This window comes from Papio anubis, chromosome 5 (assembly GCF_008728515.1).
Source record: "Papio anubis isolate 15944 chromosome 5, Panubis1.0, whole genome shotgun sequence".
NCBI lineage: Eukaryota > Metazoa > Chordata > Mammalia > Primates > Cercopithecidae > Papio > Papio anubis.
The window spans coordinates 136062442-136081199 of NC_044980.1; the positions used below are offsets into that span (position 1 = coordinate 136062442).

Consider the following 18758-nt stretch of genomic DNA (forward strand, 5'->3'; position numbering starts at 1 on the left):
ATTTTAAAAGCAGTCAGCTCTAAATTGTTAATACGGAATGATACTGTTCTTTTTCCTATCTTATGTAATATCTCATTTACAGGAGTGATAATTGCCAAATCTAAGTGTGAAGGCACCCAGTGTGTTTGTTATAGAGCAAATACTAACAGATACAACAAACATAGCTACTTTGAGCAAGCAGAGAAAACAAAAGATTGCTTATAAAAGAGGGCCCCAACATGGAAAAGCTTGATATTAAGAGAAATGTTTAACAAATCCTTAATTATTTGACTTAAAGTTTCAAAGTAAGGCTGAAAAATAAGACCTGATCCATTCGAGAATTTGCAAGGTGCTTCGGTGTGTATAATAAATCTACTTATAAACATCAGTAATTATGTATTTTAAAATCTACATTAAGAAAGTAAAATCCTTTTCATTGTGGGATTTAATTCACGCTGAATCATACAAAAACCAATTTTTTAAAAGTCCTTATTTGAAGAGGTAGAACCTTGGTATTATGACTTTCAGAACGTTAGTATTCTTTTTAAGAAGAAGTCAAAGTAATTGGAGAACAGAAGCAATGATGTTATTTCTAAAACCCCAAGAACTTCTCAAGACATGAAAGGCTTGCTCTTCTTCAGACAGTTTTATTCTAATTTACCTTAACCCCAAGTTCCTCAGAGGTTCAAGTAGTTGATGAGTGACTGAGAGAGGAACTTGTGTAGATTACAGGGCAGGAGGGTCGGGGAAGAGGGCCAGATAGGAAGCACATGCATCACATATGCATTTTTCAGTTCCTCTTCAAGCTTACGGCTGAAATATAAATCTGATAATGGTACCACAAGTTAAAGTCTCCACTTCCTAACTATAATCAATTAGTTTGAAAGTTACGCCATATGTAACAGACTGACAGCTAGTATCATACTCAATGGGGAAAAACTGAAAGCCTTTCCTCTAAGATCTACAACAAGACAAGGGTGCCGACTGTTACTCAACATAGTACTGGAAGACCTACCCAGAGTAATCAGACAAGAGAAAGATAAAAAGGGAATCCAAACTGGAATGGAAGAAGTCAAATTATTCTCGTTTGCAGACTGTATGATCTTATTAGAAAAATGTAAAGACTCCACTAAAAAACTATTAAAACAGATTCCGTACAGTTGCAGAACACAAAATCAACATACAAAAAATCAATGGCATTTCTAGATGCCAACAGAGAACAATCTAAAAAAGAAAGCAAGAAAGTAATCTTATTTACAACAGCTACAGATAAAATAAAACACCTAGGAATAAACTCAACCGAAGAAGTGAAAGATCTCTACAACGAAAACTATAAAATACTGATGAAAGATATTGAAGAGGACACAAAAAAATAGAAAGATATTCCATGCTAATGGATTGGAAGAATCAATATCGTTAAAATGTCCATACTACTCAAAGCAATCTACAGATTCAATGCAATCTTTACCAATAAATATCAATGACATTCTTCACAGAAGTAGAAAAAAAGTTCTAGAATTTATATGGAACCACAAAAGCCCCAGAATAGCCAAAGCCATCCTGAGTAAAAAAAAATAAAACTGGAGGAATTACATTATCTGACTTCAAATTATACTACAAAACTGGAATAACCAAAACAGCATAGTACTAGCATAAAAACAGATACACAGACCAATAGAACAGACTAGAGAACCCAGAAACAAATTCATACACCTACAGTGAACTCATTTTCAGCAAAGGTGCCAAGAACATACACTAGGGAAAGGACAGTCTCTTCAATAAATGGTGCTGGGAAAACTGGATATCCATAGGCAAAATGAAACTAGACCCCTATCTCTCACCACATATAAAAATCAAATCAAAATGGATTAAAGCCTTAAATCTAAGACCTGAAACTAGGAAACTAAAAGAAAACACTGGGGAAGCTCTCCAGGACATTGGTATGGGATAAGATTTCTTGAGTAATACCTCAAATGCACAGACAACCAATGCAAAAATGGACAAACGGGATCACATCAAGTTAAAAAGCTTCTGCACAGCAAAGGAAACAATCAACAAAGAGACAACCCACAAAATGGAAGAAAATATTTGCAAGCTACCCATCTGAGAAGGGAATGATAACCAGAATATATAAAGAGTTCAGACAACTTAATAGGAAAACATCAAATAATCCAACTAAAAAAATGGACAAAAGATCTGAATAAACATTTCTCAAAAGACATACAAATGGCCAACAGGTATATGAAGAAATGTTCAACATCCTTAATCATCAGAGAAATGCAAATCAAAACTACAATGACATATCTCACCCCAGTCAATTATATCTCACCCCCACAAAGCATGCCTGCATCAAAACATGCCCTGTACCCCATAAATGTATATGCCTAACTATATACCCATAAAAATTAAAAATAAATTTTAAAAATAAACTGAAATAAAGTTATGATCATAATGAAGCCAGTTTGAGATCAATTAATGAAAAAGGCTTATGAATAGGGTGTGGTATGGCACAATAGACAGGGTTCTCAAGTAAAAACCTTTGGCATTAAGGAGTTGCCTAATCTGAAACCACATCACTAAAAACTTCAGGAGTGCTTTTTAAGTGCCAGACACTGTGCTATGCAGTTTACATGATTTTGTAATGCCCATTTTAAAAGTGAGGAAACAGTTTATAGGGTTATGAATTTGGTTAAGTTCACACAGTTGTTAGTCAGATTCATACCCAGGGAATCTGAAGAGTCCTAATTCTTACCCACAATATTGGATCTTAGTTTCCTCACATGAAGTGAGATCTGGATATCAAAACTAGCTCCATTTGGAATTCTACGATTCTTTGACAATGACAGGAGCATGCTCCTTAGTGGTTTGTGTACTGGGTACAGGGATGAAGACTGGCACCTTTCACTAAAAACAAATGTCCCTGGGGTATATGCTGACACTAATCCCTATATCTAATCCTTTCCTTGTATATGCAAATACAGAAATGGTGAGGCTAGCTTGGGAAACAAGTCTACTGCCCACAGTCATCCTGGTCAGTTCACTACCTCTCAGGTAAGGTCTGCCTGTCTTTGGGCTTTCTCTTCAATTCCTGGCAGAGTAGGCACTAAGTAAATGCTGAATGAATGGAAAAATATTCCACAGTTTCTGCTGGAAAGAGCCTGAAATTGGATGGCATTTTTAAAATGTGTCCTACAAATGTCTTGAATGTAACACCTTTAAACCATAAGCTCCAGAAAGGCAGAAACAACTTCAGCCTTGTTCACTGTTGTATCCTCTGCAGTTTGAACTGTGTCTCACATATAGTAACTGCTCAATAAAAGTGCTGTTCTTAATATTGTTACTAGATTCTTACCATTCCAGTTTTCCCTAAGAGAAGTAAAATATATGTATTAAAGGCAAGGCCATGCTATTTGCTTCCTCTGTGGTTCTTTGTTCAAACAGCCCTACCTAAATTGAGTACCTTAACTGCTAGGTGGTATAGTGAAAACATTCCTTGTCCTTAAGGAGACTGGATTTACTTGGAGATAAATTAGAAATATATAAACATTATTAATTCAACAAACATTTATTGGGTACCTACTATGTGCTAATGACGAATTTAGATAGAAAGAACTGTGTGGTCTGTGGCTGCCAGAGGATACCATCAGATGAGGGAGGGGGGCTATGGCCTGGACTCCATAAAGGAAAGCATACAGAGTAAGTAGCATTAAATTGGTTTTGAACATTACATATTGCTAAAAGCACAGAGAAGGAGCTTGAATTCCAGACTGCAACAGTCTTCAGCTATGTTATATGGCACACTGATATGTTGTGATCAATTTTAGAACTCATGGCAAGGAATTTGTTAGTAATAATGATTTATATATTTTTATTGTAAAGAAAAGTGTAAACACTGCCAGGGGGAACTGTGACTTGCTATAATCCTTGAAAAAAGTAATTTGGAAATATCTGTTAAAATTTTAAATACACATACCCCTGATTCAGGAACCCAACTTTGGGGAAATCTACTGTATGAGTCCATTTTCCCACTGCAATAAAGAACTACCTGTGTCTGGGTAATTTATGAAGAACAGAGGTTTAAGTGACTTACAGTTCCATGGGCATCACAGGAAGCATGACTGAGAGGCCTCAGGAAACTTAGAATCATGGTGGAAGGTGAAGGAGAAGCAAGCACATGTTTACATGGTAGAGCAGGAGACAGAGAGAGAAGGGGGAAGTGCCACACGCTTTCAAACAACCAGATCTCATGAGAACTCACTATCATGAGAACAAGAGGAAGTCTACCCTTGTGATTCAATCACCTCACACCAGGCCCTTCCCTCAATATGTGGGGATTACAAGTGATTGAGATTTGGGTGGAGACACAGAGCCAAGCCATATTATTCCGCCTCTGGCCCCTCCTAAATCTCATGTTCTCACATTTCAAAACACAATCTTGCATTCCCAATAGTCCCCCAAAGTCTTAACTCCTTCCAGCATTAACTCAAAAGTCCAAGTACAAAGTCTCACTGGGTCAAGGCAAGTCCATTCTGCTTATGAGACTGTAAAATAAAAAACTAGTTACTTCCAAGAAAAAACTGGGGTACAGGCATTGGGTAAATGCCCTCATTCCAAATGAGAGAAATTGGTTAAAACAAAGAGGCTACAGGCCCCATGCATGTCCAAAAACCTGAGTAGGTTTTTGTAGTAGTCATTAAATCTTAAAAATCCGAAATGATCTCCTTTGACTCCACATCTCACATCCAAGCCACACTGACACAAGGGGTGGGCTCCCAAGGCCTTGGACAGCTCCACCCCAGTGGCTCTGCTGGGTTCAAGCCCCTGCGCCTGCTTTCACAGGCTAGCATCGAGTGCCTGCAGCTTTTCCAGGCACATGGTGAAAGCTGTCAGTGGATCTACCATTCTGGAGTCTGGAGAATGGTATCCCTCTTCTCACAGCTCCACTAGGCAGTGCCCCAGTGGGGTCTCTATGTGGGGGCTCTAACCCCATATATCTCCTCTGCACTGCCCTAGCAGAGGAGCTCCATGAGGGCTCTGCCCCTGCAGCAGACTTCTTCCTGGACATCCAGGCATTTCCACACATCCTGAAATCTAGGCAGAGGCTTTCAAGCCTCAACTCTTGCCTTCTGCACACCCACAAGCCCAACACCACAAGAAGGCTGCCAAGACTTGAGGCTTACCCCCTCTGAATCAACAGCCCAAGATATCTCCTGGCTCCTTTTAGCCACAGCTGGAGCTGGAGCAGCTGGGATGCAGGTCACCATGTCCTGAGGCTGCAGAGAGCAGTGCAACCCTGGGCCTGGCCCACGAAACCATTTTTTCCTCCAACACCTCCAGACCTGTGATGGGAAGGGCTGCCACGAAGGTGTCTGACATGCCCTGGAGACATTTTCCCTATTGTACTGGCTATTAACATTTACCTATGCATATTTCTGCAGCTGGCTTGAATTGCTCCCCAGAAAATAGGCTTTTCTTTCCTACCACAAGGTCAGGCTGCAAATTTTCCAAACCTTTATGCTCTGCTTCCCTTTTAAACGTAAGTTCCATCTTCAGACCATCTCTTTGTGAACACATATGACTGTATGTTGTTAGGAGCAGCCAGGCAATATCTTGAAAGCTTTGCTACTTAGAAATTTCTTCTGCCAGATACTCTAAATCATCTCTCTCAAGTTCAAAGTTCCACAGATCTCTAGGGCAGGGGCAAAATGCTGTCAGTCTATTTGCCAAAGCAAAGCAGAAGTGACCTTTGCTCCAGTTCCCAATAAGTGCCTCATCTCCACCTGAAATCACCTTAGCCTGGACTTTATTGTCCATATCGTGATCACCATTTTGGTCAAAACCATTCAACATGTCTCTAGGAAGTTCCAAACTTTCCCTCATCTTCCTGTCTTCTTCTGAGTCCTCCAAACCATTGCAACCTCTGCCCATTACCCAGTTACAAAGTCACTTCCACATTTTCAGGTATCTTGACAGCTATGCCCCCACTGTCCTGGTACCAATTTTCTGTACTAATCCATTTTCACAGTGCTATAAAGAACCACCTGAGACTGGGTAACTTATAAAGAAAAGAGGTTCAACTGACTCATAGTTCCACAGGATTAATAGGAAGCATGACTGTGAGGCCTCAGGAAACTTACACTCACAGTGGAAGGCAAAGAAAGCATGTTTCCACATGGCAGGGCAGGAGAGACAGTGAGTGAAGAGGGAAGTGCCACACATTTTCAAGCAACCAAATCTCATGAGAACTCATCATGAGAAGATCATGAGAAGAGCAAAGGAGAAGTCTGCCTCCATGATTCAATCACCTTTCACCAGGCCCCTCCCCTGATATGTGGGGATTACAATTTGAGATGAGATTTGGGTGGGGACACAGAGCCAAACCATATCATTTATGCTTAGGAAAAAAGTTGCTATTTGTAAAGGATACATAGAAAAGGGTGTTTATTAGAAACTTGTTTGTAGTGGCAAAAATTATGACACCACCTGAATAGAATATCGTATAACTATTTAAAAGAATGGGATCCGCGTCTGTTGACCTGGAAGGATGTCCAAGGTGTGCTTGTTAGGTGAGAAAAGCAAGCTGCAGACAAAAGGGTATAAGATAACCCCATTATTTTATTTAAAGGCAAGCGACCCAGAAAATATCATATATGTCTCTGTTTATGCTTATATAATTACAAGGAAATGTGGAGAATAAGGGGAGATGTGCAGGAAGAAATAGGAAAGGAGAGGTGACGGAAATAAGTTTATTAACATTTTCGGGTATTTTACAGATGGAATGAACACATTATTTCTGTAAATTCTGAAGGGGCATTTGCAAAAAGAAGAATAAATTTTAAAAAGAGTCGATTCAAAGACTATCCCTATAATGCTCACTTACACTCAGATATGCTTTCTTGGATAAAAGACTATGTATAAGCCAAATCCTCCAAAGGTTATGGACAATTCCTGTGGCTACCCACCATCTATCAGCTGGCATATGGGTTGTGGTACAAAGATGGAGAACCACTATGCTATGAGCAACAAAACCACAGACACTTTTTGATCAGGGGAATAACACTGAAAGTGGTGTTCTAGGAAGATTAATCTGGCAGTAGACTGCAGAATGAATTAAGAAGGGAGAGGGGAAAACTAGAGAATTAGGAGACTACTGATAAGAGTGGTAAGAGTTTGAATTAGGGTGTGGCCAGTTTTTTCCTGTTGTGTTGACTTCTCAGGGAACAGAAACTTAATTCCCTTCTGGCTTCCAGCCTTTGTACCTTACTCTTAACCAAATCTCAGGGTCTTTGTGTCTCAGAAGTATGTTTCTTATGATCTGCTTTAATTACATCTAAATTTCAAATTTAAGGTTCCTTTTTTAAAAAATTATAAACGAATTACTAGTAATATTGTGCCATTTAAGATTTCCCTAATTTATCTGGCTTTGATTTTTGAGAATGTTCACGTTTGAAGGATTGGTTTCAACAACAATAATCCCTCATATATTTATGTTATTCTATTCTGTCTCTTCTGTGCTAGTTGATATGACAACTACCCTCTCCCTGCCACATTTTAAGATTGTTGTCTCCTCATTCTTCAGCTATTCATTATTTTTTGTGGCTGTTCTCTTCGGTTGCCTTCCACAGCCCTGTCCTTGTCCCTCCCCTTTTTTTTCCTCAACATTAGAGCAGTTCATTCTTAAATGACCTCATCTGATTTTCTTGCTATAGCTAACACCTATTTACCATGCATTTTCTCTTTTCTGACTGTCATTGCCATATTAGGTTGAACTCTCCCATAACTCTTAGTGGAAGAGATGAACTTATCCTACCAACCCTTTGACTGTTATATACTATAGATGGAATAAGTGAAATCTAAAATATAAATAAGCTGAAAAAAGATACTTTGAAAATTCAGGCAAAAATAAGACACCCCTCCTCTCTTAGTGATTACACACACACTTATTTGAAAAATGAGGAAACCGATTTCTTGCCTGACCTTCTAGGTAAGTCAGTACAAACATACATTAGACTCATCTGCTTAAACAATCTCAATTCTTATAAAAGTGAAAAGCATAAAGCTTCTGCTACAAAAGTTCCTATACTGACAATTTACTATAAGTTACTGCATTGAGCAAGCTTTTACCAACCAACCAAATGAAAACACCCTCTAACCCTTCATTTACAAACATTGGCTAGTCTAATTTTTCAATGGTAAACAGACCAGAGTTATTCCAAGAAATTATGAAAAGCAATCCATTTCAAAGTCTTAAAGCAAATTTAGAGACTGACAACAATTGAAAATACATCTTTATGTACACTTCTCTCTGTATTCATATACACCTGTCAGTCTTAAGGCTTATTTCTATCTGGGGAAGATAACCTGGGCTATCATCTCTCTCAGTGATATTCAGTATCTGCTGACATTTTTCTTACTCGGGAAAGATTAGAAATATAATCCATTCCTATACATCTTTTTGGTGTATATGTCAAATTTTGTTTATTTAGGTATTCAACATGTATTTGTAGAGGTCTTACTATAGCCTAGACACTATTCTAGATGGTGGCATACAGAAGTAAGCAAGGCAGACAGTATCACTGATCTCACGGAGCTTACATTGTAGCAGTGAGCAGATAAGACACAATTAGACAGATGATGTTAAGAAGATGGAAAGACTATGTGGAAGATGCTACTATTTCAGATAGAGCAGTCAGAGATCTCTTTTACAGAGCTGACATTTAAGTGAGAGAGTAAACTATGTGGGTACCTGGAGAAAGAACATTTCAGTTAAAACTTCCTCAGATTTGAGCTTATACACTGGGGAGCCCAGAAAGAGAATTATTTCTCCTAGAGAGTAAGGATATTCTTAAGTGACTAGAAGAAAAAAATATCTTGCACCTAGGGTACAAAACTGAGGTTATGGTGAAAGTCATGTATTCTCCTTGTCTTGTATCATGTAGTATTTGATGACAATATGCATCCACATAATACTTTCAGCCATTAGTTGCTGAAGTCTCCTGTTGGCTCATTCCTATCTACTCAGTCCTCAACTAGTCAACTAATTCTTCCATCTTTTCTTTCTTTTGTTTCATACTCCTTGTTGCCCCTTTTCTTATTCCAAATAGTTGAATAAAATCTTGTTTCCCATTCATCCATGCAGTTCCTCCATGAAATTTCAGTTATGTCTTCCCAGGAAGGAGCTTGAGATCCTTCAAGCTCACATTTCAAAAAGCAAATTGAGGGAGGAGTAGGCAGGGATGAGTATCATCAGAGTGCTCTCCATGCTGCTGGGGATTTTCATCTTCCTCATCTCCATATGCCCAGTGTCTAGCCTGATAAATGCTTGCTGCTGCCAAGCGCAATTAGAAGGACCTTGGAGATCATCTAGTTAACCTCCCACTCTATCTATCTCAAGAATTCTTGGCCTAGAACATGTCTTTGTAGTTCTTTAGTTCTTCCACTTACGAACATAATAACGTAGCTAGGCTGCTTATTGATTTCCCAGTGTCCATAGAGAAACACTGAGGCATACAAAAATCAAATTTAGCCAGACACCAGAATTGAAGTTTAGAATTTTCATTTTTTTCTTAATAGTTTTATAACTTTTCCTTCTGGCTTCCTTATTTACTATTTTCTTGTTTAAATATGTCTGTGAGACCCCCAAAACACTGTACAGCTCTGTTAAATGTCATTATCAATGAAAAGGTGACTCATCCCTAAAATACTGAGTTAGAAATTACTTCACCTATTTTTCTTTCCTTCAAAAACATTTCTTGATTAAAAATGCAGTGCCCATCTACAGACTGCACTAACACCAGCCCATGATATGTGTTTAGTGATGAGAAGCATTTGCTACCTAATAGAAAATCTACCAGCCTCCCAGCTGACAGAACAAAGTAGGAGGTTCAAGGCTAATAAAGCAGTGTAGAGAAAAATCTGTTAGCAGTAAAACATTACCTGCTATGCTAGAATGGCTCTTCATCCCCATTTCTTAGCTCTGAAAACTTATAAATCATCTTTTGGGGAGAAAGAACAAATATCCAAGAAAACAGTTTGCTTTTAGTACAATCCTAAAAAATTTAAAGTTCTTAAGTAGGCTGTTGTCACAAAGAAATTCTAAGAACTTCAGCACTAACAGAATGGTTACAAAATGAATATCCTATTTTTGACACCACTACACGTGTCTTCATCATTTCAAAGATTAGGATCCATTTTAGTCTAGCATTTTTTGAACAGTAAACATGACTAAATTTAGAAAATAGTAGTAACAAAATTCATTTAGTTTTTAAAAGTACTATCAGTAATCGCAGAGTTTTTTTTCAGGTTGTGAGGAATAAAAGTCATAAATATATGAATTTTATATTGTAGTTATAACTCAAACTATTTTATAAGCATAAATAATTTTAGTATACTTGAGTTGCTCTTGCTATACTGATAATCAGATACTTAATTCCCTGATACACTAAGGGAAATGTGTATGAATGGGAAATTAAACTGTTTGGGAGACTGTTGTAGGAATTCACATTATATTTACATTATATCTGCTATTGCCAAGTTCCCTTCAAGTCCAAGTCAAAAGCAGACCTACCTTACTTAAACATAAAATAAATACTCATTTTAAAAATCAGGCTTAGAGGTGAGTAGTCTCTATTACTTCTTTACTATGCCAAGAAGGGGGAATATATAAACTGTTAGCATAAAGTTCCTTAATAACTTAAAGAAAACACAAATCAGAACTTAACCAACAAGCACCATCCATTTCAGAATAGTCACCCTGGCAAGCTATTCACTTATTCCAGGCATATTCAAAACAGAATTAAACATTTTCTGTAGAATTATCTATGTGGGCTTTTTTAAATACCCTCAAAGAAAATAAATGTTATTCAAGAAAGGAGTAAATTTCTAAATATCTGGAAATACTCAAATGATTTGAAGTCACACAAATAAGGCTTAGGAATAAATACATTTTCTTTGAGCAAGAACAGTTAGGTGTTACTATAATGCAATGAGTCCAATTTTCTTTTATGGCTTACAAGGTGGTTCTGAAGGCAGTTTCAAAGAGGAGCAATATACATAGCCTCCCAAGGTGGAAATTTAGAACATTTATTTTGGGTTTTCTGTTTAAAAAAAAAAAATCTATTTTATAGTCATACACTTTATCCTTAATAAACCCAGCTGAATTCCAGATGACAAATTTCACATAATGTTCTAATTAAAATTTTTTTAAGTTTCCATCTAAGAAAGCTGCCTACAAACTTAGGTTCTACATCGGTATGTTTACCAATTTAAACTGCCATTTAATAATGCTATGCTTGCCTCTGCTTTTATAACTTCGCTTTAATACATCAAATTTGTTTAACTCAAGTTTTTTTCAACCACTTGATCAATAAAGAAAAAAAGTAAGTGCAGTCAAGTTTCACAATCCTCCCAAATTTATGCAGTTAGGATAAATTTTGGTATTCAGCATACTCAAGAGCTTTTTCAGACAGCTTCAATAAATGTAATAAATGTAAAAAAAATTTAAACCTTACTTCATTCCCATTTTCAGGCAAATTAAGGTTTCTAATGACAAAGAATCTTTGCATACTTGATTACACAAAAACATCAGAACAGGAAATACTAGAAAGAGAATACTCTAGCATTTATTAATAAAAATATAACAATGTGGGTGGAGTTATCACTATGGCTATTATTTAGATGGCATACTTCATATCCCTCAACAAAATCCACTGAAAACTTCATTGAAGGCACTTTCAAAAAAATAAAACTGAAAAAAAAATCATTGTAAAGATACTACCTTGGCATTTGAAGGCCTTAAAATACAGTAGTCTTCACGAAACTGTAATTCATGACCTTTCCGGGATTGCATGTAGCAGACCCTAAAAGAGTCTTGATTATAGGAAATACCTACACCACAGTCACAGATGTCATAATGCACTTTAGCCAATGAGCGTCATACTGGTTTAAGCTAAGTGAACTTGGCAGAGCTTTAAAAATTCCACCTTGCATTTTTATAATGCTTTCTAATTTTCAAAGTAAACATACATGCACAAATCCTGTCAGGTAAAAACGCCGTATTTTACAGAAACTGAAACTGTGACAAAAAGCAGTAAGTGACTTTACAAATATATGCAAGAGAGTAAAGGCCTGATCCCTCATATTTTAAGATTTGCTGTTGACAAAAATTATTAAAGATACATGAGGAACTAACATACCCAATATTAAATATTTCCCTTCAGATAAGTATTAAGATTTCCTGGCTATTCTTTTCTCTTTTTCTCTTAAAATGCCTCTAGTTTTCACATTTGTAAAATTAAGGTAAATAACTGCTGCCTTCTGTGCTACATGGATATTGACAGAATCAAGACTTAATACGGTAACTAGAATAAAAACTTTCACAGAGTTGAGATTTAAATGAAATGAATGCATGCAAAGTGCTTAGCATAGTGCTGTCACATAATTGGTGCTTAATCATTATTAGGGAAAAATAGGTTAACAAAATGTATAGGGAAGAATATAGACACTGTATATTCTAAAAATCTAAATGAGTCAAAAGTAACTCTTATAAAGTATGTGGCTAGTCTGTATTATGTCAATCGACTATTTGTTTCAAATGTCTAGAAGAGACCCAGATAATTAAAGAAGCCTACCGGGGAACTTAGATAACTAAGAATTGAGATATTCAAACTGGCAACACCGCTAATTAAGTGTTCTGTGATCTTTACCTCAACACTTTCTATGGATCTCAATTTCTCATTCGAAAAAATTAGGGGGTAAGATTAGGGGAGCTCTCAAGTTCTTTTAAGTTCTAATCTAAAATAACTGTACCTAAGATAGAAAACAAGCTCTGAGAACCCAAGAGCCCCACCTCTCGGGTGCTAACAACAGCAATAGTTTATTTTTTATGTATCACCAACTACATTATTTTAAATCCTCATCTTATAAAAACCCCAAATCTGTATTCACATCTATTTGTCTTACACTTGATAATCTATAAAGAAAATGTCAAAGAACTAACTTTGTTATACCATTCCCCACCCTAATTACTTCCCTCATCAAATTGATGCGTTGAAAGGATTTTGGAATTTTAGAAACACACACACGTGTTTTGAAAACAATTCATAGTTGTAAAGAAAGTATTTTTGACTCCAAAGTACCTAGTTTGAGGCCACAGACTGTCTCCCTTAGCATTAGAAACTAGGTCTTTGGACTTTTAGTTGAGTATTTTTCTTCTGTTTCTACTACTAAATAACTAAATCAAATTCTTTGGAAGGGACTTAAGGGTTAAAAAAATAAAAAAGGAAAATCTGAAATTTAAATAGTCTTAAAATTAAGGAAGCTCTTATCCTCAGTAATTACAAAAGAAAACATTAAAACAATAACATAAAGTAAAAGTGTCCACAACAAACTGGTAGAGCTTTAGTGTTCAGCATGTGACAATCATAAGGTCATAAGTCACAGCATTGCCCCAAACAGCATGAAATAATAAATCATGTACTGAATTGTATCATTTCACAATAGCTTTCAAAATTTGGCTATCAAATATACTTTCATAATAGCCACGGCTAAATATTATGGACAATTATGAAATCAACTAGAATAAAGGCTAATTTTATTGTAAAAAGAAATAGTAAGTTCACACTTTTTGCAACAAACTGTGTATCTTAAACACTGCATACTTACTGAACTCTCAAATTATTTTTTTACAAAAATAAAAATTCAAGGTAAGATAATGTGTAAACATTTACAACTAATCATATCATTAAACCTTTTTTCCCCTTATATATATTTTTGGTGCCCTATAGTGTGAATGAAAAAAAATTCTAAAACAACAGGTACTTTCACTGAACTTGCTGCATTATAAACACTATTAATCTTGTTGCAACTTGCTAAAAAATATTTTGAAGCACTCAAAATTAATACTTGGGTTACTCTGAAAAAGTATGTTTAAGCATGCAGCTCTATTGGGATGCAATTAATATTTAAATTAGCCCAGGGATAAAATTAGGGGATAACACATTTTCATTCAAAATATTGAATTTAAGGAATGTATTGCAATATAGTTTAAGTGACTGTCTAGCACTTGCAGAACCCCATAATTTATTCTACATATGTATTAGGAAAAATTAATTTTCTCAATATTCCAGCAGAAAAAATACATAATCCATAGAAATATATTACCAAAGAAAAAGGTTGCTCTCCAGTCAGTTGACAATGGCTGTAAAAGGGCACTATGAAATATGAAATGATTATATCAATATTAAGACATCAGGTTGACTACATTCAAGTCATTAGATTTTCATTTATTAAACAGCAGCTTAAATAAAAATGGGACAAATATGAACTTAATCTTACCTAAAATAATCTAAAAGAAAGTAAAATGTGTATTTTATCCTTTTTCGGTAATAAAGCATAGTAAGAAACAACAACATAACTCAACAATTAGTATTATATAGCCATGATTAGTTTTAGATTTCTACCTCAAATAAAAGAAGCTAAATTGTAATCCTGATTAATGCATTTCCTTGTGCCTAAATATAGCCCTAAATTTTTCTCTTCTTGAACCTCTAATTCATGACAGTTGATCCAAACTGTTAGCTTTCAGAATTGATCTTGATATTCCTAAACTTATTCATAGCACTGCACATCTCTGTTGCTCCTCCCTCTTCACCTTCCACTACCAATTAATTTATGAACTCCACTGGAAATTCTGTATTTCGAGACATTTACAACGGTACTGAGGAATAAAGAAAGCAACCTGTCAAAATTAAGTGTTTGGGGGTTAAAACCACTGTTTACAACTAATTTTGAACTGTGATAAAATTCTATTTCTTTCTTAATATGTAAAATGAACAAAAATCACCATCACAAGTCACACTCTAATCTAGTTTAGCACAGAAACGATCACACATAATCCAAAGGGGAAGGGAACGCTTAGTAGATCTTTTCTTTTTCAATTCTCAATAGGAATATTTTATTTATTTGAAAAATACAAAACCCAAGTATTAATAGAATATGCCAGAAGAAAATAAGAGCAGTTGGCTCCCTGAAGCTGCAGAAATAAGGAGAGCATGGGCTTTTAAAAATTCTCTGTAAAGGTCAATAAGTAATTGATTTTTTTTGTAGTTATAGCTTAATGCAACTAAATATTTCTTGAAAACTCTTTATGCAATAGGAATCACCAATGTGTATTTTTCATGACTCAGAAATATGAAAACAAGTGCCCATTAATCTGGCAAATACCTGTAAATACTGCATTACACAATTACTCTTGATGAAAATATTACCAGGATGTCCTCAGAAGGGTAAATGCGATTCAGCACAAACCTATTTTGCTTCTTTAATTTGCCCCCATAAGTAGTAGCACATAATGAGAACTCACTGCTAATTAAAATTAGGTATAATCATTAAAGTAAAAAAGAATGTGCTTTAAGAACTATGCCTCAGACCTAGTCTAAACTTAATGTAAATTAAGATTTCCTGGTCTGTTTCAATCACCTGTAGGCCAGAGTGGACTAAGATTTATGTAACTAACCAATTAATGCAGATGTTCTGACTTTCACATTAGGCAGTCACATTGAAGTAAACCCTTTCGATATAATCTTTCCTTCACTAAATCTCAAAAGGCCCCTAAAGTGATCTCTACCCACATATTCATTTCACTGTTAATACAATTTGCATTTAACCTACATTTACGCAAAGTATATTTCAGAATAATTCTTTCATAACATGTATAAACATTAAATAAACAGCAAAAGTGATCAGACTAAAATATATGTAACACAAATAGACAAAACCAAAATAGCATATGAATTATGTTACCAATTATAAAAATATAAGGGGAACAGCCATAGAAACATCACAAGTATTTTCAATAAAATCTGACCACATGCTAGTCACATATTTCTGTATTAGTCATTCCACACTAAAATGACACACCTGAATACACAGTGTGTTTTAAAAGCTTTTCTTTTACTAATCATATAGTCATAACAAGTTATAGATTTAAAAAATAAGATTCTCATCATAAAGCTAAAAATAAATATTTAAAAGGAAATCTCCTTTAACATTCAGAAATCACTTTACATAAATGAATACCAGAAATATTAAGCTTAAAAAACACTGAAACACCCACTGCCAGAATCTTTAGAAGGAAAAGAAAAAGAAAAAAGGTAGGAAGTAAAGAAAGTATCCATGGAGGAGGGGGTAAATCATACTCAAAACAAATCTCTTCTCTTTATATTTCCTCTTTTTCTGAGAAAGCATTCAACATGATGTTAGCAGAATTTGCTTCACTCATTCTGTATCTGTATAGGTCTTCAATTTCATTACTTTTATGAAATTAGATACAGATGCGACTGAGACATTAAAATCTACATAAATTTTAGTAGTTTCATTAAGTGCCAATCATCAGAGCCCTAGACTCTGCCGAAGACTGAATTTACAAGTTCATCCAACATCATTCATTCTCTCCAATAATCCCTCCGTTCAGGATACGAACAATTTTTTAACACTAAAATTTCAACATAATCCCAATAAAAACTCTAATACCACCTAAAACCATTTCTTTTCTCTACCTCTGCCATTAATGCTTAAATGAAACAAGGCTGAAAATCAAATAATGCAGAAATGTGCCTTCGTCAGTAAGTTTATGCTAAACGTACTGAATTTCAGTATTTTTAAAAGCATATTAAGTTAGAATGGCTAGTTTGTTTTACTTAAAGAATAGATTTTGAGAATCAATAAGGTTTCTCTTGTTTTACTATAAATGAACTTAAAAAGAAAATGCTTTACTAAACTCAATCATAATATTCACAATTTTACAATTTTATGTGATAATTCAATGTTGTGGTGGAAGGAAGGAATTGCCTCTTCCCACCCCCAGAGAATAAAGTGAGGATTTTTTTTTTTTTTTTTTTTTGAAGCATTCTGATAAAAAAAATTTTAGGTGGCATTTTAAAAAGTCAAATTGCAATTTATAATTTTTTTTAATTTAAAAGGAATTCAAGTTATTAGTGGCATTTAATGTTTTTCTACGTAAAGTCAGAAGGTCAGTATTCAATCAAGTTGTGGTCTCAACGTGTTGATTATCTGCTGACCACTCAGGGCCACTGGTCATAGCAAATGTTTGGCTAGAGTCATGTAACATATAGAGAAGAGAAAGCAACTAATTTTAGCTATATCAGGGCTGTTGTTTGGAAACAATAGACTAATTCAATGATGGTTTAAAAGAAACACTGTTTCAATTTATTTGGATGAAGCTTTGTTTTGGGTAATCATAGTTCCCAGTGCTAAGTTAATGCCGTAAGGTACAAAATCTTCAAATATTAACAAAATACCCTGTATAAAGTATTATACCTTCTTGTTAGGACACAGACTACTGATTATATTTCCCAATCACAGACTGGCATAAAAATAATCATTTCTTTCGATATTAAAGAACTTCTAAAGAGCAGCATCATCATTCCTTGCCTACTACCTCCATAAGGTTATGGGGCCCAAATTAAAGATACATGAAGATGCTTTATGTCATAAAGTACTATAAAAGTTAAAGCATTAAAATCACCTTCAGTGATTTAAGAGTAACTATGTTCACCTACTTATACTCTATATCCCAGATTTTATAGAGTTTAAAAGTTCATAGCAAATGGAAAGTAAGTTTTGTCCCATGCTTTTTCTTTATAGTAAGGAAAATGAAAACCATGCATGATGATTATCAGGACAAAATCCATTACTAATCCCCAAGAGTTTCCTAAGATGTTTTATTTTTCTTTGTATAATTACGTTTTATAAGTCAATTTAAGAGTTTCCTACAGATAGCTTAGTCAAATCAACCATACTTAACTCTTTTAAGAAAACCAAGTATGTGAATTCTATTGCCAAAAATTTGCAATTGAAAATTTTAAAACACAGCATGTCTTTTAGCATTTAAAACACAACAGCTTATGCAGTAAGAAACATCTTAAATCTCCTTACTAAAAACATTTTAAACCTTCAACTCAGGTTGAAGTAGTGTTCTTCTAAATAAAAGATAAATTATTTAAACAATAGATTAGGAAGTAGTTCGCATTAACCGTAAGAACCAAGGGTTTTTTGTTTTTGTTTTTTGTGTGTGTGTGTGTTTTTTTTTTTTTTTTTTTTTTTTTGACAACTAAGCCTTTTAGAAGAACAGAACATACCCTAAATCTAAGTCTAAATTATTTCCCTAACAAGAACTTCCTACATGAAGAGGAAAGAAAGAGACATCCTCAGGGTTAGGGATAGCTTTCATAGAAAAAGTATTTTCAAAAATCTGAATAACAAGTTAATGGGAATGATGAATATCATTAACATTTCAGAAAAAACTTCAATGGTTACATACAAATAAATCATTCTGTCTACTATGTCTTCTTTTTCAAAAAAACCCGCTGATTAATCAATCTTGGGTCACTACAATCCACATTTTTATATTTTCCGTCACACCTAAAATGGATATAAAACCTAGCATTTATCTGAATTGGGAATGAGGTTATAGGGTAGAGAAATTAACCTCTACCAACACATATGTCTACATTTAGAACTTTTTTCTGATAATTCCATTTTCTGACCTTTTTGGGTCAGACAGAAATATCAGTATGCTTATAACTGAGTATAAAAAACAAGAGAAAAATCAAATGATAGCTGAAAATTGAAGCTTAACAATTTTGGCCATCAGTTATCTACTTGAGAACAGGAACATTTGAAAGTAAAATTTTGTTTTGCACCATGTTGGCACCAATTCCTCTATTAAAGAGATTGATCGGCAGACATAACTTGTCTAC

The 18758-nt window shown here is 34.9% G+C and overlaps 1 protein-coding gene across 8 annotated transcripts in view; it reads right to left on the reverse strand.

Annotated features, from left to right (window-relative positions):
* Positions 1 to 18758, reverse strand: part of NR3C1 (nuclear receptor subfamily 3 group C member 1) — a 152697-nt gene that overhangs the window by 100225 nt on the left and 33714 nt on the right. The window lies entirely within an intron of this gene.